Source organism: Durio zibethinus, chromosome 17 (genome assembly GCF_047325235.1).
Source record: "Durio zibethinus cultivar Kanyao isolate XHJ-2024 chromosome 17, ASM4732523v1, whole genome shotgun sequence".
NCBI lineage: Eukaryota > Viridiplantae > Streptophyta > Magnoliopsida > Malvales > Malvaceae > Durio > Durio zibethinus.
Window position 1 is genome coordinate 21,050,755 of NC_143178.1, and position 25,847 is coordinate 21,076,601.

At 31.5% G+C, this 25,847-nt stretch overlaps 1 pseudogene; it reads left to right on the forward strand.

The window, feature by feature from the left end:
* LOC149514106 (hydroxyproline O-galactosyltransferase GALT6-like) lies at positions 1-25,240 on the forward strand (annotated as a pseudogene).
* Positions 25,241-25,847: the final 607 nt, after the last annotated feature.

Below are 25,847 nucleotides of genomic sequence, written 5' to 3' on the forward strand. Positions count from 1 at the left end.
ATGTCTCTACTAGGTGAGCCATATTATCTAATTGGTAGTGTTGTTGGGACAAGGCAAGGAAAGAGAGAAGGGGGTGTTCCTGGGGCTGCATGTAATGGGAGTTGTGGTTTTTGAGGGGTGGGGGTCAGGGGCTTGTGGACTGTGGTGATGGGTTCACAGGATTAGGACACCTCGCATATGTGTGATTGTGAAGAGCTAGGGCTATTTATCCTCTAACATGCCCCGTAGGTGGTGATGTGTGATAGTGTTGGCCGTTGAGTTGATCTATTCCTCCATGGAAAGGCGAGGCTTCGATATTAATCAGTGGGTCCTTCAGAAATGGCAACGGAATTTGGGTTTCAGCCGAACTCCAAACCATGCCTAAACATAATGGGAAATGTTATTACAAATGATATAAAAGAAAGAGAACGTCCTAAAAAAAAAAAAAAGAGAAAATTTTATGACTTATGATCTAAGAATATTAACTTATATGCTGTGAGATTTCAACAAAAAAAAAAAAAAAAAGGGAAGAGAGATTTAAGTAGCATATCCATTTGTCAAATAGCGGGGGTACAAATCAGACGAAGGAATGCTGCATAGATACAACACATTTTTATACTACCACTAGAAAAATATAAACGGATTCTGACTAATGGGAGAAATGAATGGGACAAATCTAAAGGACCAAGCATAATGATAAAACTCAAATACGCATATTCCAAGAGGTGGAATCAAAGATAAGAGCGGATCAGTTGCCAAATAATTATGAAAATCAGTGAAGACGAAGCAAAATGCAAACAAGCAAAACATGGGGAGCAGAAGAAACAAATTTGTTACAAACTTAAAGCCTGTTATTTTCTCAATAAAATGGAGAATAATTGTTACAAACAACATAAGCCTTCTCTTTCCCTCACCCTTCATTTAGCCGGCCGAAATCCCTACAATGGCTACATCTACGTACCACTTGCTTGAGGAAGTAACAAAAAAAATTATAAAAAAAAACAGGTGATTAAAACATCGAATCGGACCAGTTGAATAAAAAATCGATGATATGTCTAATTTATAAAATCAAATTTTGAATAAAATGAATAAAAACTGATTAAACTGAAAAAAATAAATATTTACACTGGTTTTAAGGTTTATTATTTTATTGTTTTATTATTCATAATTTTTTGGTAAGTGGTGAGATTTAGTCTTTAACCTCTTAATTCTACATTAAAGACATACGATAACCAAATGCGTATTTTTATTAAATATTTACTATATTCAATCCTTATTTAATATCAAAATTATGAATTTATTAATATTACAGTCTCTTTCTAATTGGATCAACCAATTGAATGAAAACCAAATCCTTCACCTATTCAACCTTTGGTTGGATTTTAAGAACAGAAGATCCATGAATTATACAAATTCATCATGGAACCATGGATTGCGTTACGTTTCAGTTATTTTAACAAATTCAACTCTCTTCAGGCCTAACAAATGAAAAAATTCAAAAGAAAACAAAAATCTACAGCTTTAATTCATGGCAATATTCTACATTCTCATGCCAGAAAAATGTCTACTTCTTTATACCTGCAGTTAATGGTCAGGTCAAGTATGAGAAGTGGATTCGGGATGATAATCATGATCACTCTGAGGAGCACAAGACAACTTGGCGGTTGAAACGGTTAATAGGCCGAAGAAAAATGGTGACCGTGGCCCTTTCGGAGCAAAGTTTTTTGTCCTGACTCCTATTGCTGGTTGTCCTAATGATTTTGTATCCGTCCAATAAATTTGAAAACGAAATTTAAAAAAAAAAAGAGTCATTACCAATCTTTTTTGGTTAGGTGCGATTGGTCACCTATTAAAACATATCCTTTTAATAAAGTTTTAAAATTAATTAAAATTTATTAAAAAGATAATTTTATGGTCTGTGAAATAGTTTGGGTTCGAGAGTCGTTACGTGTGGGGAAGGATTAGCACTCCCATAGCGCTCGTTAAAAAATGGTACCAATTAACAACGCCTTATTCTTTGATTTTGATAAAAATAGTTCAATTTTCGGTGTTTGAAAAATAATTTTCTTGATTTTTATTTATTAGAAAAAAAATTTATCCTCGAGAAAAATAAATTAAAATATTTTTATTGAAATAATTCTTAAAATGTTCCAGTACATTGGTAACATTAGAAGAACTTTTTCTTACCTAGAGATTTTTTAGACATCGCTTCTCGGAATACCTTAGAATCTCATCTTCGGAAGCTCGAATTTATTTTCGTAAAAAAAAATGTCATGCATGCAATGCAAAAATGTTATCATGTTTATGCACACATTTTATTCTCTTTTGTTAGAACATTTTTTAATTATTTTATTAATATTTTTATTTAAAATTTTGAAGAAAAATGAAAATTATATTGAAGTTTTTCTATAAATATTTCAATACACTGGTAATATTTTACAAAAAAATCTTCTCACCTAGAGATTTCTTAAAGCATCGCTACTCGAAATACTTTTAGAATCCCATTATCGAATAAAATTTCTTTTCTTCTCATTTTTATAACTTATTTTTAATATATTAAACAATTTTTATTTATTACTAAAAAAAAAAATTTTACTATATTGAAATTTTTTTATAAATACTCAAATACACTGGTAGTATTTAAAAAAAAATCTTCTCACTTAGAGATTTCTTAGGCATCACTACTAGGAATACCTTTGAATCTCATCGTCGGATAAAAATTTTCTTTTCTCTCATTTTTTATTACTTTAGTATTATTATTAAATTTATTTTTATATTATTTTGTTTTTAAAGTTAATTTTAAAAATTAACAAAATTATAAACAAAATTAACCACATATTTCATCATTTAATCTAACAAACATAAATATTTTAATATGCATAAATATTAATAAAATAATATATAAAAAATAAAATTAAAATTAAAAATTTTTTTTTACCCGAACCGGATCGATCAACGGTCCGGTTCAACGGTTTGATCTGGTGGTTAGGCTTGATCTGTGGCTTAGCAGTTCGAGCACGGTCCGGTTCGATCTGGTCCGGTTCAGATGGATCAGTCAAGGGCTGAAGAAGAAATGGGTCGTCGGGTAGGGTGCACGAATCTCGGGTCGGGTCACGGATCGATGCGCGGATCCTCAGAAACTAAAACGACATTGTTTTGGGCGTTTATTGAAATGATGTCGTTTGGTTATTGACAGCTTATGTAAAAGTTAAAAAAAAATTTTTTACTCATTTCCTTTGTTTTTCAGACAAAAAAAGCTTTTCTTCTCTCTCTTTTTTTTTTCTTAGGCCAAACGCAGATGGCCGACTGGCCGTTACTCCTTCATCGTCGTCGCCTTTCGTTAGTCACCGACTGCTGTTGGCGGTGGTTGAAAAATTTCCAATAAACATCAAAATGTTCTCCTCGGCCTCCTGAGTTCAAATCCAAGGTCCTTTTCGCCAAAAAGAGTCTCCACTTCCCTAGATCTGCTGGTGAAGTTTCGGTGAGAATATTTTTTTTATTCTAACCCCTTTTTTTAAAAAAACTGACCCTTTTTTTTTCGTGCAAAAAGCTTGGCACTAGGTTCCTTCCAACGGGGAGGACTGTGTATTTTCTTTTTGTGTTTTTTTCCTTTCGTTTTTGCAGCATCTCTCCCTATTTTTTTCATCTCCGTTTTGGTTTAGCTACCGTGCGTATGCTTGAGGGAAGGGCATCGGGCTCGGTATAGGGTGTAAGCACGAGTCCCATGCCTCTTTTATTCGTTTCTGTCTTATTTGATATTTGTCAATGGGACGAGTAATTAGAGGGGTGGAAGGTAGGGTATAGTGACCAAAAAGGTGGGATGTAGGGTTTGGTGGCAGTGGTGTCGTCCCCGGCACCACTGCCATCTTCAATTTTTCTGTTCTGTTTTATTTTTTTTGTATTTTGTATTATTTTTGATATATTTTTTATTGGATTTCGTATTTTGTATTTATATTACGTATTTTGTATTTTTGGACAAATTGATATCCACAGCTGTCCCTTTTTGGAAATTACTTGTAATCAATAATAGGGCAAAGACAATGACAACAATTTTGTTTGGAATCCAAATGATTTTTTTTTTTGAAAATGCTTATTTCACTTGAGGCTGGGCAACTTTTGAAAATTTAAAATTTGAAAAAGATTCCTCTCAGTAGAGACTCAACAACTTTAAAAATTTCATCTTAAAAAGCTTCTATCAGGAGAGGCTCAACAACTTTAAAATCTCATTTGGAAAAGGGCTTTTATCAGCAAGGCTCAACGACTTTAAAAATTATCTTGAAAAAGGCTCATCTCAGCAGAGGCTCAACAACTTTAAAAATCTCATCTGAAAATGGTTCATCTCAGCAGAGGCTCAACAACTTTAGAAATCTCATATGAAAAAGCTCCTTTCAATAGAGGTTCAACAACTTTAAAAATCTTGAAAAAGGTTCATCTTAGTAGAGGCTCAACGACTTTAAAATCTTGAAAAAAGCTCCTCTCAGTAGAGGTTCAATAACTTTAAAAATTTCATCTTAAAAAGCTCATTTCAGCAAGGCTTAACAACTTTAATATCTCATTTGAAAAAAGGCTCCTCTCAGCAGAGGCTCAACGATTTTAAAAATCATTTTGAAAAGAGCCCCTCTCAGCAGAGGCTCAATAACTTTAAAAATCTCATCTGAAAATGGTTCCTCTCAGTAGAGGTTCAACAACTTTAAAAATCTCATATGAAAAAGCTTCTCTCAACAAAGGCTTAACAATTTTTAAAATCTTAAAAAAGGCTCCTCTCAGCAGAGGTTTAACGACTTTAAATCTTAAAAAAGGCTCATCTCAGCAGAGGCTCAACTACTTTAAAAATTTCATCTTAAAAAGCTTCTCTCAGCAGAGGCTCAACGACTTTAAAAATCATCTTGAAAAGGGCTCCTCTTAACAGAGGCTCAACAACTTTAAAAATCTCATCTGAAAATGGCTCCTTTCAGCAAAGGCTCAATAATTTTAGAAATCTCATCTAAAAAAGCTCATCTCAATAGAGACTCAATAACTTTAAAAATCTTAAAAAAAGCTCTTCTCAGCAGAGGCTCAACGATTTTAAAAATTTCATCTTAAAAAGCTTCTCTCAGCAAAGGCTCAACAACTTTAAAATCTCATTTAGAAAAACTCCTCTCAACAGAGGCTCAACAACTTTAAAAATCTTGAAAAAGGCTCCTCTCAACAGAAGCTCAACGATTTTAAAATCTCTTTTGGAAAAGCTCCTCTCAGCAGAGGCTCAACAACTTTAAAAATCTCATCTTGAAAAAGGGCTCTTCTCAGCAGATACTCAACAACTTTAAAATCTATCTTGAAAAAGCTCCTCTCAGTAGAGGCTCAACAATTTTAAAATTTCATCTTGCAAAAGCTCCTCTCAGCAGAGGCTCAACAACTTTAAAATCTCATCTTTTCTCAAAATTGAGTTCTTTTCTTTTAACAAGTAAATTTTTCTCTTTTGAAATCTTTTGTTTGATCAGAAAGTGGAAAGTCTCCGTCCTTATTAAAACTGCTCATGGATGCATGTACTGAGTGCTCTAAATGCAATGCATGTAATGCAATCAAAATTATTTATTGTAGTAAAAAGGTTTTTAAAATCTCTCGCTTTTGGCTTCTTTTATCAGAATTCTTATACAACAATCTGTTCTTAGCATCTGACCATAATATTATTCTTCTTCAAAAGTCTATAACATCAATGTCTTGTAATGCTTTTCTCATCCCTTTTCATTTGTCTTTGTCAACTTTTAAAAAGTAATGCTAAGATCTTTCATGTTTCTTCATCATTTTAAATCCAAGACCAATAAAATGCAATCACATATTTCTTTTATTCATATGATGGACAAAAATGAGAATAAAGGAATGGATAGGTGTTATTTCCAAAAGAAAGATAATATATTTTATTACACTGGTAACAAGTGCATGACAAAGTATTTGAGTTGAAACAAAAGTGCCCAAATGATGATCATAAGATAATCATGAACAGAATATTCTCAGATTCTTTTTCTAAAACTAAACTATATGACGTTCTTGATCCTTCAGAGTTCATCAAACTACACTTGCCCCTGTATTATGGAATGATGCTTCTTCTTCACATCCAAGCCACATTTTGTCAGGTTTTTAGCTTCAGATGAGTCATTATTTTTTTATTTTTTATTTTTTTCAAGCAAAATATTTTTTCACAGCATCTGAGTTTATCGAAGTAGGTAAATCATTTTCGTCCATCTCTGTCAAAATCAATGTCCTACCAAAAAAGGCCTTTTTCACCATATACAGGCCTTTCTAATTTGGTGTCTATTTTCTTCGATTATCATGTTAATTTAGAAGGATCTTTTTTAGCACTAAATCTCCTTTCCTAAAGTAACAGGGATAGATTTTTTTGTCATGTGCTCTTATCATTCTCTTTTTGATATAATTGACCATGACAAAGTGCTGTAAGTCTTTTCTCTTCAATGAAGTTCAATTGCTCGTAGCGATTTCAAACCCATTCTGCTTCCTCTAATTCTACCTCTATCAGGACTCTCAACGAGGAAATTTCCACTTCGATCGGTAGCACAGCCTCCATTCTATATACCAAAGAGAACGAAGTGGCCCAGTAGATGTTCGGATGATGTTCTATAAGCATGCAAAGCAAATGGTAACTTCTCATGTCAATATTTTTAAGTATCAATCATTTTTTTCATGATTCTTTTGATATTCTTATTTACAGCTTCTACTGCCCTATCATCTTGGGACGATATGATATCGAATTACGGTGACGAATCTTGAACTAAGTACAAACCTCATTCATCACTTGCTGTTCAAATTTTTGGCATTATCAGAAATAATTGTCTTTGAAAGCTCATATCTGCATATTATCTCTCTTTTTATAAATTTACATACCACAGATCGGATCACACTAGCGTGTGATGTGGCTTCTACCTATTTTGTAAAGTAATCAATCATCACAAAGATGAATCTATGTCCATTGGAAGCTTTCGGAGTGATAAGACCGATGACATCCATACCTCACATAAAGAATGGTCATGGAGGAGCCAAAACATGCAACGCTATTGGAGAAGTGTAAATCTTGTCAGTATAGATTTAACATTTATGGTATTTTCTGGCATAATCAATACAGTCACTTTTCATTGTCAACTAATAGTATCCAACCCTCATAATTTGTCTAGCCATCATATGATGATTTGCATATGCCCCACAAACTCCATCATGCATTTCTTCAATAATCCTTTTCGTTTCAACTGTATTTATACACCTTAAGAGTACTTGATCTCGACCCTTTTTATAGAGAACGTCTCCATCAAGAAAGAAACTCATAGCTAACCTTCTAATAGTTCTCTTATCATTTTTTGTTACGTGTCCTAGGTATTGCTGGCTTTTAATGTATTGCATGATGTCATGATACCATGGTTTCCCATCAACTTTTTCTTCAACACTTGAACAATGTGTTGGTTCATCCTTTACATCCAGCTTGATGGGTTATATTTTAGTATTTGCATCTATTTTAGTCATTGTAGCTAGAGTAACCAATGCATCAGTAATTTGGTTTTTCTCTCTAGGCAAATGCTCAAATAAACTTCTTCAAATTGTTTAACCAACTGAGAAATATACTTATGGTACCGTATCAACTTGAAATCTCTGGTTTTCCATTTTTCTCGTAACTGATAGATGATTAGAGCTGAATCTCCAAACACATCTAATACTTTGATTTTTTTTTCAATTGTTGCTTGTAGACCTATAACACAGGCCTAATACTCAGCCACATTATTTGTGTAATTAAAATTTAGCTTAACTGTAATGGGATAATAGTGCCCATCAAGAGATATTAAAATTGCCCCAATTTCATGACCAAAAGCATTAGCAGCTCCATCAAAATACATCATCCAGGACTCTTTAACAGGTTCATTTTTTTCAATGGCCATCACATCTTCATCAAAGAACTCCAGGTTCATTGGTTCATAATTTTTGTAGCACGATTAACAAGGAACTCAGCTACGACACTTCTTTTTATAGTTTTTTGAGTCACATAAATGATATCATTTTCTGAAAGCATAACTTGCCACCGTGCTATTTTTCCTGTCAATGTGGGCTTTTCGAATATATATTTAATAGGATCTAACTTTGCTATGAGCCAAGTGGTATGATAAAACATGTATTGTCGGAGCCTTCGAGTTGTTCAAGCTAATGCAAAACATATCTTTTCTAATGGTGAATACTTGGACTCATAATCGGTGAATTTTTTACTTAAGTAGTATACTGCTTGTTCTTTCCTGTCAGTTTCATCTCTTTGCCCCAGCACACATCCCATCAAATTTTCATGCACTGTTAAGTACAAGATCAAAGGTTTTTTTCGAGATTGACCGTACCAACACATGTGGATTTGACAAGTATTCTTTGATCTTATCAAAAGCTTCTTGGCATTCATCATTCCATTCTCCTGGATTATATTTTTTGAGAAGCTTGAAAATAGGATCGCACTTATAGGTGAGTTGAGAGATAAAATGAGCAATATAGTTCAGTCTCCCTAAGAAACCTCATACTTTTTTTGAGGTATGAAAAGGAGATAAGTTTTGGATGGCTTGTATCTTATCCAGGTCCACTTCAATTCTTCTTTCACTGACCACAAATCCCAATAGTTTTTCTGACTTGGCATCAAATGTACATTTAGTGGGATTCAACTTCAGCTGAAATCTTCTCAACCTATCAAACAACTTTTGAAATTGACTATATGATCTTCTCTTTCATGAGATTTTATAATTATATCATTCACATATAACTCTATTTTTTTTATGCATCATGTCATGAAAGAGAGTCACCATTGCTCTTTGATAAGTGGCACCAACATTTTTTAACCTAAAAGGTATGACTTTGTAATAGAATGTCCCTCACATGGTCACAAATGTAGTTTTTTCCATATCATCTCGAGCCATCTTAATCTGATTATAGCCTGAGAAACCATCCATAAAGGAAAATGTGGAATGCCTAGCGGTATTATCCACTAGAGTATCGATGTGAGGTTGAGAAAAGTTATCCTTAGGGCTTGCCCTATTCAAATCTCGATAATCGACACACATTCTCACTTTTTCATCCTTCTTAGGAACTGACACTATGTTGGCTACCCATTCAGGATATTTTACCACTTCCAAAAATTCAGCATCGAATTGTTTCTTCACTTTTTTTTTTAATTTTCAGCAGCATCTTTGGTTTCATATGCCTTAGCTTTTGCTGCATCGGCTTACATCATGGTTTTAAAAGTAACTTGTGCTCTACAATATCAATGCTGAGTCTTGGCATATCCTAGTAAGTCAATGCGAACACATCTACATATTCTCGGAGCAGCTCTTTTAGCTTCTGTTTTTTAGCTGGTAAAAGAGATATACCAACTTTAACCTTTTTTCTGTTTTCACCATCTCTCAAATTCACTTATTCGATAATTTTCTGATGGGGTTCAATTGGCTTATCTTTATATTCTATTAATTTTAACAAATCAAGAGATAATGTGTAGTTATCTGAATCTTCCTCATTATCAAGTTCATCAATATGAATTAAGTTTTCAAAATCAAATCCGAGATTATTACCATGATTATCTTTGTGTTCAGTGTTTGAGACCCTACAAAGGGTAAGATGAAGAGAATATTGACACACAAAAATGAAATGACAAGAAAATGATGGAAAAAAAGAATGAAAAATAAAGATGAAAATAATAGAAGAAATACAGATGCATCTTCTAAGTCTTTTATTAAAACGACAAACATAAACATACCATAAAAGATCTTTTAATACTCGTAGAAAGTAATTAAGGATTTAAAGTTTCACAGTACATTACTTTTCTAAAGTTTTAAAGACAACAGGTAGCTCTGTAACTTTTCAATTTCTAGCTCAAAATCTGAAGGATAAGGGTACACGAACAGCTCTTTACTTCGACTTTTCTTTTCTCCGTCATCCACCATTTGAATGGTCAGTTCTGAAAATTCTTCCACGAATCTTACACTTAGGGCTCCCGATAAATCTGGATAAATATATCCTCCCAAGTGAAAAGAATCATAGAGGTATGGAATGGTCATAGGCTCTGACTTTGGCTCATATCCCTTAAGATTAACTATCCTCTTATCTTTTTTCTCATTCACCATTCTTATTATGTCCCTTATTATTGGCTTATATTCCAAGCCAAATCTGTCTCTCTTTTCATATATGACCGATGGCTTCATGATTTCTTATAGGTTCTTTTCAAGTCCAGCTTCAGGTTATTATCCCATCTTGGTAAGCTATTTGACTATCATTTTAGTTATCATAGACAAGTGTGATGAATACAATTTAGATATTTCAGTTATATATGTTGCATTGGCAATCTCGAAATATTTATAAGAGCATTCCAGAGCTTTATCTGTTGATTTCACATAAGAAGTATTTATCGATTGAGTTATCAATAAATTTTTTTCTCCTATCACACATGTTAGCTTTCTTTCAACAATGAATTTGACTTTTTGATGTAATGAAGATGGAACAGCACCTACCATATGGATCCACTGTCTATCCAATAAATAAATGTATAAAGGAGAGATGTCCATAACTTGAAATTTTACGTTGAAAATACATGAGCCAATCTGTAATGGCACTTCTATATCTCCTAGCACCTCTCTTCTGATTTCATCAAAGGTTCTCACTATCATATGACTAAGTTTCATATAAGATCCATCAACAGGGAGTTTTGCCAGAGTAGTCACAGGCATAACATTGATGGATGAGCCATTATTAATCAAAATCTTAGCCATTATATGACCTTTACATTTCGCAGTAATGTGAAGAGCCTTGGTACTTCCTTTTCTTCAAGAGAAATCTCTTCATCACTGAAAGAGATATAGATTGAAATCATCAGATTACCAACAAGTTGTATTACATATTCAATAGAAGCATTGTGAGACATATATGCTTGATTTAGCACATTCAGTAAAGCATTACGATGTGACTCTGAACTAAGCAATAATGACAATAGTAAAATTTTAGCTCGCATCTGGTTAAGCTATTCTACCACACTATACTCATTATCTTTTATTAACTTTAAAAATTCACATACTTCACTCTCAGATACTGGCTTTTGACATTTTTTTTTGGGGCTGTGTCAAGATCACTCTGACTTTCATTTTTTTCTCTTACCTTGGCTTTCTCTTTTCTAGCTTTTTCTAGAGCCTTTAGGGTATAACACCTGTCACTTCGAGTTATGACTCTTACACCTGTTATGTTGACAGTATCTGGGTTGACTATGATATCATAATCATACTTTTAAAGTACTGCTTTATCATTCTGATATGAAAAAGGGCTAGAAACTTTAATTGTCACCACTGGTCGAGAGACGGGCTTCTCTAACTTTGATGTTGGCTTTTCATCATAATAGATAGTTATCGGAATATGCACAAACTTATTCTTTGAATTAATGGTAGACACTTCCGCTTTCACCAACTCTTCTCTCTCTTGGTAAAACTCTATTCGACCCTTATCCATTAATTTTTGCACCTCTTGACGAAATTGGTGACAATTCTTGATAGAATGCCCTAGAATACCTCTGTGATAATTACAGCTTTCAGTTAAGTTAATTGCTTCAGAGTAATTTTAAGGTTTTATTGGCTTCAACATGTCAGCTTTGACCAATACTTCGAACACCCTAACCATCAGAGTCTTAACTTCATTTATTTTTCCCTTCACGTGGCTTCTTTGTCCATCAATTAAAGCATTTGTTGATGGTTTGGTATGATTTGGTAGAGGGTTCCCATTGACATTTACAGTCCCTTGTTGGTTGGTATCAAAGTTTAATACCCTTTCATTTATTAACCCTTGTACTTTACGCTTTAAAGCAGTACAGTTCTCAGTGGAATGACCTGGATTCTCATAGTGATAATCATAATGTGCATTGGGGTCATACCATTTAGAAAACAGAGGTTTTCAAGGTTCAACGATAACAAAAGCAAGTAGATATTTTTTAATAAGTCGAGGATACAAATCTATGTATGTCATTGGAATAGGATCGAAAGTGATTTTTTTTTAGGTATTTCTTGGGGCTCTCAAACCACTGTTAGGGATAGGTCTCCATTCTAGTATGATAGGTGCAGCAGGATGATTGTAGGTGTATATATGAAAGGATGGCTGAAAACAAGATAGATAAGTTGGTTGTGGTAATGACTGGTATGATTGATATGAATGATGGATAGATGTAACATGGTTTACAGAAGGGTAATGGGTTTGATAGACTGGTGTAGGATAAGGTGTGAAACCTTTGATTGTTACCCCATATAGTTCACTGCTTGAGCTTCATTCTCTTTCCTTTTAGGAGCTCCACATTTTTTTGCTCCACTTGTCTCTCCTGCATCGAGCTTACCATTTTTTATGGCGTTTTCAATTATCTCACCTGATATCATCATATCTATAAAGTTATTGATTGTATTGCCTATCAATCTCTCATAGTACGATGCTTTCAAGGTGTTCACAAATAAAATAGTTATTTTTTTCTCAGTGAGAGGAGGTTGAATTGTGTAGCCACATCTTTCCATCTTTGTGCATACTTCTTAAAGTTTTCAGTTGCTTTTTTTCATACTTTGTAGAGATAAACGATTTGGAACCAGATCCATGACATGTAGATATTGTGTAAGGAATGCCTTTGTAAGCTCTTACTAAGAACGAATACGAGTCTTGTCTAATTGAACATACCATCTAGCTGTAGAACCTGTAAGACTATCTTGAAATATGTGCATTAACAACTTTTTATCACGAGTATGTGCTGTCATCTTTCAATAATACATGGTGATATGGGTCATCGGGCATTTTGTGCCATCATATTTTTTAAATTCAGGGATCTTGAATTTAGGTGGAATGACCACATCTGAAACTAAACAAAGGTCAGCCGCATTTGTGGAGCCATAAAAATTCATTCCCTCTACAAGCCTAAGTCTTTCTTCCAATAACTTCATCCTCTTTCGGGTACTAGTATCTTTTACTTTTTCAGGTGTCTGTATCCCTAGCTTTTTTCTTTTCTTAGGATCATCTAAATTAGGAACTAAGATTGGCTCAGGTGGTTTTTCCATCATAATAGGATTAACAAAATTTTGAAATTGTCATGGAGCAAGTGTGGATGTCATTCCTGGATAAGGATTGGGATATCCACCGGGAATAGGAATTGGTACTCTAGTTCCTTGTGAAGGTTGGATCAGCTATGACTTAAACCTTAGAGGGTAAACAAGATCTACCATATCTGGCGATTGCTCTTGAAAGCTAGGATTTTCTTCCACTACTTTTTTCTTGAGCATATTTATTATTATACTGAGATCCCTTTTTAGTTCTTCTTGAGCTTTCTCAATTCTCTCAAATCGACTGGCCTGTTCTTGCTCCATGATTCTTGTCTGAGTCCTAATATTGTATGAATGATGAGTAGGTTGGGTCAAAATTTTTGATGGGCGAGCTATTCTTGAACCTTTATTCCCACAAAGTTTTTATTTTGAAAAAGAAGAAAAAAAGAAAAAATCAGAATGTTATGTGTTGAAAATTTTATTTTTTTACTTATTTTATGAAAAATGATGTATATGATGCATGAATGCAAGTATGAGATATTTGTTCTTAGACGAATTTTAACATTAAAAATTTTTATTGATCCCATACAACTTTTATTACATAGGATTTACCATCCTAGAGTTATATCCATAGAAGCGTTTGACTTACTCATAATGGTCTTTCACCTCATCTAGAAAGTTCACTAGGCATTATCCATATTCCTTTATGGGATTGACTTCTCTTCTCAATGCTTTTACCTTTTCAATCATCTCTCATGCTTTCTTCACTGTCTTGCAAACTTGATTAGTTAAGTGTTCTATGTACTGTTACCTCCTTAAGCTTTTTGCCTTCTATGTCATGTGAGCATCTCTTTCTGAATCACATATGAAGATTCAATCTTTTTCTCTTCTATGCCACTCATCTATCATTGCTGAAATATGGCTTTTGTGGTTTTGTAGTTGTATCTTTAACCCTTGGATCACCTGGTGAAGTGATTCTTTTTCATTCAGTACTTCGAAGTGCTTTCTTTTCTCTTTTGCTAGCATGACTTTCAACCTTTCCTTTTTGTTTTGGCATTCCACCAATCTTGTTGAGGTTGTAGAGTATAACCCCTTCCAATTCTGATATTCTTGAGAAATTCTGGTGGTCTTCTTTTGCTTTTCTTGAGCTTTGCCCTTTCATTGGTTTATTCTCTCTCGGAGCTCATCCATTTCACGTTGTCAACTAAGGTAAGACTTGGTGAGTTTTTCAGTTTTGAATTAAACTCGTAACCTCTTATTTTTTTGGTGTAGATCTTTTAAATCACTATTAGCCAGATCTCGTTCTTTTATGACTTTTTCTAATCTGCTCCTTTATATCTCTGCTTCATATTTTAATTGCCCTACTTTCTCAGAAAGTCTTAAATTTCTCTTTTTATTTCTTCTTTCTCAGCTTTTAATTTTTTCTTAACAAGCTCAACTTCTGATAATTGCACCTCTTTCGAAAAATTAACCAATTAATATGAGCTATCATTAGGAGGGAGTACTATGTTTCTAGGTCGTCTTGCTTTTCAAATCTGGTAATCAAAAGTGACTTTGTCGATGGAGGCCCTAACCTTATTCTTCGTATTCTCTTTTATGCTTGGATCATCTGCTCTGAAGTTCTTGATGGATTCGATTCCCTATAAATGAATTCTACTTGGACCAGGCCATGAGTAGCAGAAACAAACTGCTTTGCACCAAATTACATAAGTACCATCAATGGAGTGTAACTTACAATACCTCATAATTCTAACAACGATATCCACGACTCATTTTCTTCATGATACAATAAGGGCATACGAGGCATCCAAGGCACCATCCACTCAATTTCATCCCTAGTAAGCCATCGCAAGAAAATAACCCATTCTTCCTTAGTCTTTAATATCAGCCATTGGCTTTTACAAAACTCTTTGATTGATGCCTTATTTCAAAGATATAGTTTCAAAAATGCACTTTTCCCACACTTGAAATGACTTCTAACCTATACATATAATAGAGATGCGCATCTTATGAATAATCTTTTTTCATTTCGTCGACAGAAATTCAATGACCTAATGGTTTCGACTAGGACTGCTGGAGCGAGATTAATTGCTTGGGTTTTAATTTGCTTAAAAAAATCTATCACAGTTATCTTAATATAACCTAAAGTTTTCAAAAAGATTACCATGCCATACAATGCTAGAACAAACACAGTCATACCTTGATCATCATTTAAATGCTTTTGAATGAAGTTTTGGAGAAAGTTACAATGAATGTCGAGATGTTCACCTTTAGACTTCAAGAAGGAATCAATGGTTTCTACTTTAACCCCCATAAGCTTGGCTAACTTTTTACAATAACTTGATTTTGACTTTCGCGTAAATACTTTATCTAGACATTGTAGTTTTATCCCGAGCAAAATCGAATACTCTTTGATAGTTGGAACCAAATCTTCCTGATTAAAAGTGAAGCATCTATAGGATGGATCCCAAAACTGTATAGCTGCTTTGACCAACTGTTCATCAATTACTATTGAAATGAGAGATGCAATCTGCCATACTTTTTACAAAAGCTTTCTTTTCTTTTTTCACTTAACTGACCTCAAACAGTAGCTAACTCTTTTAAATCATTCTATGTGAGATCTAAATACACTTTCTCGGGTAATTCAGACACATAACCAGTAGGCAAACAATCTGCATTCTTTTGTTGAGCTTCTTTCGACCAAACATGTACTTCATTATACGACTTACATGGCACACTGACTGAGGATGAGTAAATCTATAGTTTTATGGGATCTATGAAAACTTTTTGGGAGAAATGTCCTAAAGCAAATATCTCGATACAAAACTGTATGATATGATTAATGCAAAAAAAAAAGAAAAAGAAACAAAATTAAGTTAGTGTGAAGATGTGGTTTAAGAAAAAAATATTTTTTTATTTTTTTTTTAGTGTTTTGAGATTTTTTGTTTGTTTTGTTTCATATTATACACAAATTTTATTTTTAGGTATTTTCTATAAGAAGATGGATAAGGCTCTACATAAGGCTGGTTTTCTAGGGTTATTATATGCTGGGTTTGGATTGACAAGGTCTAAAAGTTCCCAAATTATTCCTCACTGTCGTCCGTATTGGACTAGTAAGGCACCTCGATCCTCACCCATTACAGGCTATGAACAGAAAGGGTTCAATTCGAGTGAAAGTATTTCACTTGCCATTACGGAGGTTATCACCTCACGAGAGTATAGATACTTTACTTCTTCCTATAAAGGACAGAGCCTGGGTATAGAGCTCATGTATGAGATGCATCGTGCCATTGTGTGCAAATATATCCTAATTTATTGAGAGCAATATATACAGAAAAATAAAACATAAGAGGCATAGTAAAAGAAATGTGTGTGAATTTTTTTTGCTTTTTATTTTTGATTTATTTTGTTCTTTTTTTTATTTTTACCTTTTTACCTTTTTTATTAAAAATGAAAAATAAAAATCTAAGAAATTGATTAAGATTGTTTAAATCAAAATTTGAGGATAACAAGTAGTTAATTTTGGCCTGACTCTCGAAAACAAAAGGCATCCCCAGCGGAGTCGCTAAGCTGTCGTAACGGTTTTGTGTCCGTCCGACGAATTTGAAAACGAAATTTAAAAAAAAAAGAGTCCCCACCAATCTGTTTTGGCTAGGTGTGATTGGCCACCTACTAAAACATATCCTTTTAATAAAGTTTTACAATTAATTAAAATTTATTAAAAAGATAATTTTAGGGTTTGCGAAATAGTCTGGGTTCAGGAGTTTGTTATGCGTGGGGAAGGATTAGCACCCCTAGAGCACCCGTTAAAAAATGGTACCAATTAACAACGTGTTATCCTTTGATTTTGATAAAAATAGTCTAATTTTCGGTGTTCGAAAAATAATTTCCTTGATTTTTATTTATTAGAAAAAAAATTTATTCTCGAGAAAAATAAATTAAAACTTTTTTATTGAAATAATTCTTAAAATGTTCCAGTACATTGGTAACATTAGAAGAACTTTTTCTCACCTAGAGATTTTTTAGGCATCGTTTCTCGGAATACCTTAGAATCTCATTTTCGGAGGCTCAAATTTATTTTTATAAAAAAAATGTCATGCATGCAATGCAAAAATATTATCATGTTTATGCACACATTTTATTCTCCTTTGTTAGAAATTTTATTAATTATTTTATTAATATTTTTATTTAAAATTTCGAAGAAAAATAAAAATTATATTGAAGATTTTCTATAAATATTTCAATACACTGATAATATTTTACAAAAAAATCTTATCACCTATAGATTTCTTAAAGCATCTCTACTCGAAATACTTTTAAAATCCCATCATCGGATAAAATTTCTTTTTTTCTCATTTTTATCACTTTTTTAATATATTAAACAATTTTTATTTATTACTTAAAAAAAAAATTTTTACTGTATTGAAAATTTTTTATAAAAATTCTAATACACTGGTAGTATTTAAAAAAAAATCTTCTCACCTAGAGTTTTTTAGGCATCACTACTCAGAATACCTTTGAATCTCATCGTCAGATAAAAATTTCCTTTTCTCTCATTTTTTATTACTTTAGTATTATTATTAAATTTGTTTTTAAAGTTTATTTTAAAAATTAACAAAATTATAAACAAAACTAACCACATATTTCATCATTTAATCTAACAAACATAAATATTTTAATATGCATAAATATTAATAAAATAACATGTAAAAAAAAATTAAAATTAAAAAAACAATTTTACTTGAACCGGACCGATCAACGGTCTGGCCAACGCGTGGTTCGGTCTGACGATTCGGTTCGGTTTGAGTGGCTCAGCGTTCGAGCGCGGTCCGATTTGGTCTGATCCGATTCAGATGAATCGATCAAGGGCTAAAGAAGAAACGGGTCATCGGGTCGGGTGCGCGGATCCCGGGTCGGGTCACAGGTCGACGCGCAGATCCTCAGAAACTAAAACGACGTCGTTTTCGACGTTTATTGAACCGACTTCGTTTTCGGCGTTTATTGAAACGACGTCGTTTTGGCTATTGACAGCTTATATAAAAGTTAAAAAATTTTTTTTTTCTTATTTCCTTCGTTTTTTTAACAAAAAAAGCTTTTCTTCTCTCTCTTTTTTTTTTTTCTTTAGCCAAACGCAGATGGCCGGCAGGTCGTTACTTCATCGTCGTTGCCGCTTTTTGCCGGTCATCGGCCGCAGTTGACGGTGGTTAAAAAATTCTCAGTAAACACCAAAATGATCCTCTCGGCCTCCTGAGTTCAGATCTGAGGTTCTTTTCACCAAAAAGAGTCTTTACTTCCCTAGATCTGTTGGTGAAGTTTCGGTGAGACTATTTTTTTTTATTTTGACCCCTTTTTTTTTCTTCGTGTAGGAAGCTTGGCGCTGGGTTCCTTCCTACGAGGACGATTGCGTATTTTTTTTTCTTTTAAATTTCGTTTTCAAATTCGTCGGATGACCCAAAACCATTACGACACTGGTTTTGGAGGGATATCATGTTAATGTTGATGGAAGGCACATTACTTCTTTTCCTTATCAAACTGTAAGTTATATACTGTAAACTTAATACCATCCATTGTGTTGCATCTTGACTCATTCTTGATATGAGTTGATAACGTTAAGGATGCCAGTGGACTAACTTTGAACGGGGACATTGATGTCCACTCCGTATTTGCGGCATCTTTGCTTAAATCACATCCTAGTTAATTTTACTCCTCAAAAGCATCTTGAGATGACCAATGGATGGAAGGCTCCACCACTTTCTGAGCAGCCTGTGGATCTGCTTATTGTTATGCTTTCAGCAGGCAATCATTTTGCTATGCGGATGGCTGTAAGGAAGTCTTGAATACTGCATGAACTTGTTAAATCTTCAAATGTGGTTGCTTGTTTCTTTTTTGCAGTGGTACGTTAAGACTATCCTTAATAGTTTCAAGCCTAAAGTTCTGTATTTAACCACCTTCTCCGTATGTTTGGATAGCATCCAGGAAAGGAAGCAGAATTTTTTTGGACATATTGTTATTGTGCCTTATATGGACAACTATGACCTTGTCGTGTTAAAAACTGTTACCATCTGTGACTATGGGGTGAGTGTAAAATTTGTTCCCAGTTTGAAGAAATGAATAGTTGAGGTGTTTCTTGAGATTGTTTTAAGGTGTTTGTTACAGGCCAGTGTGGTGGCTGCCAAGTACATAATGAATTGTGATGATGACACATTTATGAGAGTTGATGCAGTTATTTCAGTTCATCAGTTAATGGTAACATCAGTTCATCACACATTTCTTTGTATACACATTTGTGATGATGATGCCAAGTACATAATGGATGGTCTTTGCTCTAGGTTATTTCAGTTCATCAGTTAATGCGTAGTTAAACGAATCATGGGATGATTTAGCTTGTAGAAACACCAATCTATATCAGTTGCACATTTCAGCTATTTCTTGAGTTTTTTTTCTTAGTTTTTGACTGTTTTTTATTTGTTGAAAGTTTGATTCATTGGAATTTTCTAAATAATTTCCTGTGAATTCAAAATTGCTGTTGTTGCTGCATGGTAATTAATTTTATGGAATTTGTGGGAAGCATCGGCTGTTTCGGAAGTGGCCGGAGGAACCGTATCTGCCCTATGCAAATGGACCAGGATACATATTGTCATCTGACGTTGCACTCTTCATTGTGTCATAGTTTGAAAAGCACAATTTAAGAGCAATTCGACAATTTCCTCTCTCTTCCCCTGAAGATCATGGTGATTGGCATGTTTTACTTAATATTTAAATAATTTCACTATCCGCAGTTGGTCAACATGGAAGATGTGAGTATGGGAATGTGGGTAGAGAAATTCAACAGCTCAAGACTGGTGTTTTATCTGCACAGCTTGATGTTCTGCCAACTTGGATGCATAGAAGATTATTATACAGCTCACTGCCAGTCCCCAAGACAGATGATCTGCACGTGGGTCAAGTTACAAAGGCGGACAAGGCCTCATTGTTGCAACATGAGATAGTGTTGCAACAAGAATATGCTTGGCATATCTGGGATGGGTTAGTTGTATTTAGGTTGTCTTTTAATTCAAATTTATTCTTTATTTTTCCGAGCTCATTTTTTCTTTTTTGTTTCTTCCCCATTGTTTTCGATTCTCGCTGCAAATTACGTTTACAGAGCAATAGAATTGTTAAATCGTAAGTCATTTCAAACATTCTATTTAGGAGTTTGCAATTTATTGCTTCATTTGCACATTAATTCATCATTTGTTGCTGCAAATTTTGTGGCTGACAAACCCTTAAGCGCTAAGCCGAAAGGAATTCCAAGAATCGAATTTGAAATTTTCGTTTTTGCTTTCCAAATTTCGATCGGTTTTCAACTTCAACAAAGATTTATTTCCATTTTTTCATCTCTTATAATGTAAAATTTTGATTCTGGAATCTTCATTTTTCTTTCTACAAATTGACAACGATTTTCAGCTTTAATTGGAGTTATGCTTCCAAATAAACTTCATTTCCTTGTTTTATGTCTATAATGTAGTATGAAATTGTTTTTTAAACAAATTTTCGAACAAAACATTGTTTACATGATAAATTATGAATTATCTATAATGGTTGAGGAAATTTGTAGAGTATAAAAATGTTTTTACATGATAAAAATGGGAAACAAATCTAAAATGGTAGACAAAACCGTTTGATATATGAATTAGCTTATGGTAATTTTTAAAATATTGAAAGTATATAACCATAAATTCTGAATCAATTATAATGATATATGATACAATCAAATTGAATATCTTTTGAGCCATTTATCTTAAAATAGAAACAAAAAACATAATATTTCTATCATTGTTATCTCATCAATTGACCCAAAATAATTATTCATGGATCAAGGCAAGCAATGAGATAAGCATTTTTCCTCTAGAAATGATAGCACTTATTTTATCCGAACCAAATTGTATGATCTCAAGAACTAATTCATAATAAAATAAACTGTTTCTGAAATATATAAAAAATGTGAAAGGTAAAAAAAAAAATTTCTTGACAATAGGTTAAAATCAGGAAAAAAATTACCAAAAATCCAAACAAATACAATTTAAAAAAAAAGATATTCTAGTAAGTTATATTTTAATATAAATTTCCCAAAAAAAAAAAAGAATTTTAATAAACATTTATGAACATACACTATCACTTTATGATAAATGATCAAAGCTCTTGAACAAAATATGAAAGAAAAAAATTAGTAAATAAGTGTTAAAAGAAAAATGAATCAAAATAAATATTAGCTTTTTATAAGAATAAAATTATGAAAGTAGCAGTATACTTTCCAAAGAAAAGTTGTAAATTGAAAAATAATAGAGGTGTAACATAGGTTTATTGTATGAAAATTAAGTGTATAAATAATTTTTAAATTGATAAATATATTTTGAATTTTGAAATATAATAAATCATATATCTTTTTTAATTTTAAAACCATTTTAAAAAATAAATGAATATAAAAAAATATATGAAAGTAAAAATATCAAATTTTGAGATTTTAAAATTTTAAAAAGAGATATATCTACATAACTAATGAAATTTGAATTAAATAAGATTAACTTTTAAAATTTCAAATTTATATTATAATTTACTTTTTATTTTAAAAAGATAATTTTATCTATTTAATTATTTTAAATTTAAATTGGCTGAAAAAAATGTTGATAATATGAAACTAACATTTAAAAATTTAAAATCAAGATTTCCCGTAAAAAGATAAAGCTAAAATTGGAACAACACTTGTAGTAAAAAATAATAGAGTTGATTATAGATAATATGATAAATTATTATTATATATATGAATTTATCTTCCATTTTTGTTTTGAAAGTTTTGGATAACTAAATAACTTTTAAATATATTTTTTGATAAATAACCTAAAATTTTAAAAAATCTTATGTGTTATTTTAAAGATAAACTTTAAAAATTTTCTTACGTATTAAAAAGGGAAGCTGTCTATATAAAATGTCCACATAGAGAGTACTTGTCTAAGGAAATGTCCACATTAACATCCATATAAACTTTTTTATTTTTAGTTTTACTCGTTAATGAGGTATAACCTTATGATTGATTGATAGTATATTGCAATCATACAAAGTGCATTAAATATTAACTTTTAATAAATATTGTTATTTAATTAAATATTTGGATAATTATGTGCGTTCAAAACAAATCGATTTTTACATTGGCAGTTATGTTTGAATAAATAGTTTTATTTGAATGGACATTTATGTTTGAACAAACAGAAAATTTAGATAGATAGTTATATCTATTAAAATAAATATATATTTAATTAAGTTATAAATACTCTTGTGATTTCTTTGGAAAGTATATAGAATAAAAATATCAGAACACTCAATATTTCTTTAAATAATTCCTAGATTTTTTTATAACTATTTGCTGTAAATTTTTTATTACAGTTCGTTAATCTTGTTATACATTGGTGAATGTTTAGTGGATTAATTTCAAAATGCAATCAACTGTTAGGTTTCGTTATACTCTTAAAGTTTGTTATCTGTAACTTTTTCAACATATATTAAGTAAATAATACAATGAAAACAAATAAAACATTAAGGCAACTTCGCACTATTATATGTCTTAAAGTCTTTCCTCAATTTTGAAGAAAATTATTTCATATTTTTTAAATACTATTTTAACAATCTTAAGGTTTTAATGGTTCAACAATGGCTATTGAAGGTAAAACTTAAGGTAATTGGATTTTAATTTTGTTAAATTGGATTGTTTTGATGGCGGTGATTTTTGAAAATATCAAAAGAAAATGTATTTCTTATTTTCAACTTTAAAGGTTGTATTTGCTCTAACAACTCTCATGCAAGAAAAAAATAAAATAGAATATGTTCTTGCAATTAGAGAGAGGCAGAAATGAGACAATGCAGATTACATGTGTAAAAATCATATTTTGATTGGTTTGTCAAATAGTTTATTTGATACATACCAAAACTAGACTACTATAAATGAATTAAGGACAAATTAGAGAGTAGGTATATGATTGATGATATAACAAGTAAAAATTTTCTCAATGATCGTTTCAATAATTATCAAATAGTTTATGGTCAAGCTGTTATTGAACAATTGCATAAAATTGAAAATGCTTAAGTAATTTAAATAGTATAATATGAACATGGATTAAATAATTATTGTGTCATCTGTAATAAATAAATTTCTTTCATCATAAAAAGATTTTAAAACTAAAAGTAATTTATTTTTAAGAACTTGACTATTTTTAATTTTATTCATTAATGAGGTATTATTTTATGGTTGTATAGCACTTATACATTTAGGTAAATCAAATTTAACTCATATATTAATTATTTAATCAATACAAAACTAACCAAAACTTGGAAACCCAGTCTATGGTCCAACCAGGCACTTTGTCCACTTTAGGCCAATAATATTAGACTTTAATTCTTTTAAATTTAAATGGTTTTTTTTTTTTTTTTCAATTAGACATAAGCTTCCCATAAAATGTCTAGCAAGTTTTGGAGGACTTGGAGATGTGAAGGGACAAAATAACTAATAATTGCATAATGTTTTTCCTAAATTTTCTTGAAATATGAAAAGTTGAAATTTATTTATAAAAAAAGTTAAAATATTAAAAAAAAGTCTTTGAATTATTTTACTTTTTTTAAATAAGTTTTTATATTTTATTATATGCAAATAAATCTTTATTATTTGATTTGTGTCCAAATAAACTCTTATATCAAACAAAATATTAATTTATATTAAGGGTTTTTTAGATATAAATTAAAAATTAAGAACATATTTAGATATAAATTAAAAGTTAAAAATTTATTTACATGCAAAATTAAAATCAAGAGTTTATTTGGGTATAATAAAGTATAAAGATTTATTTAGATAAAATGATAAAATTTATAGACCATTTTTTTTATTTTAGAAAAAAAGAAAAAGTTCAAACGAAGTTGTACCATTAGTCTACAAAAATATTATACTACTAGTACTTGGAGGCAATCTCAAGGTTAGGCATTTGTTGGTTTGATCATTTTTTTCTTTTATTGATTTGAGATATGATTATGATAATTTTTTTTATTTAATTTCTTTCAATCTGAAAAGAGATATTTTGTATGAAAAGAGAAAATTTTGTCTTATCTAGTGGATTTTTTATAAAATTGAAGAATTATTCAAAAATAGAAATTAAAGAGGAAACATCAGATTTTGAGAGAATAAAATATCCTAATAATATAAAATTTTAAAACCAACTGATTTTATTTAGCAAACTTATTTTAATTTTTTCTATCAAAATAAAAGTTTCATTTATCAACTATAGTAATTCTTTTTTTTTTTTTTAGATTTCCCTATTCGATTTTATTATTCAATGTTCGTTTATTCAAATATTTAAAATAACAATTATATCTTATATTAAAACAAACACTCAAATTCAATTAAAATAAATATTTTGTTAAGAATTCCCACTCGCAATTTTATTATTGCTGTCACTCATAATATTGCTTTCACTCGCTTTTTTTTAGTATGGTTCCACATGCAAATGCCAGTCAGTCTGATTTAATATCAAAAGTTTGAGTAGAGATAGTTTTTCGAAAGGTTTTGTGTTCGGATAATGGCGTCAGTATATCAAGTTAAAGAAATGGCTAACAAAGATGGTAGAGGACCTAATGTATGAATGTTTTTGTCAAAGTTTCATGTTAAATAAAATGATTTTAATTTGAGAAGTTAGTAGATAGCAAAGTTTGTTTCTTATATCAAATTCTATTCAGCCTCACCTATGTGATGGAGATATTATCAATATTATAGTTTAGATAGCTTCCGACGTCATCTTCGCAATCATCTTCAACCTCATAATTGAGGGTGGTTGAATTCTAAATTTGAGAGTCATAAATCTCATTCCTTATATATTGTATTTGATTCTTGCAGTGCAGCTTTAGTGAAGGGCTCAATTTAAGAGTCATAAATCCCTTTCTTCGTATATTGCATTTGATTCTTGTAACGGGTGGCCAAAAGTACAAATAAGAAAAAACCTCAAAAGCTCCAAAACAGGTCTTTACATTCTCAAACAATGTTTGCTATCAAATAAGAATGCTAATTTTGTATATTCTCATTTTTGACATTCAGCAACTCACATGTGAAGATTTGTTTGCTTATAAAGACATTGAACCGAAGCAAATACGACGTGACTGTGAGGAAGCAAGGAGCAGTGCAGAGAAAAGGGTGATTCGGTCTGAAAAGTGTGTGATTTGACTTAGCTCACACAGAATTGACAACTTTGACAGCCACAGGCAGAGTCCATGTGCACCATTTTCTCGTGAGTTTTGGCCTGGTTCATTGTTCACGGCTAGCCAGTTGCCATATATTTGTTTGGAAGCATTTGAGCTGCCAAAACAAGTTAAATCCAGTCCAAGCAAACTTTAGGCCTGATATTTACAAACACTAGTAAATAATTATTCTGTTTACATGGAATTAAATTAATTTTTTTATTTTTTAAAATATAAATAATTTCTGTATCATCCTATTAATTTTACTTGTAAATTTTAAAAAATCATTATCAGCCTATCTGATAATCAGTAATATTAATATTGGCCTTGTTAAACTTCAACTGTTTTTGGTAAAATTTTTGTTCAGTTTTGATTAGAATTTCTTTGAGGATTTAGGGATATTTGGAACAGGTAAATTGATAGAAGAAATGACAAATAATCAATAAGTGTATGCAGAATCTTTTCCCTGATTTATCAAAAAATTAAAAGTTAAGTTGAAATTAAGACGTTGTTTGATTAACTAAAAAATTAAGTGCTGAATTTTTATTTTTAATATTGAACTAATTT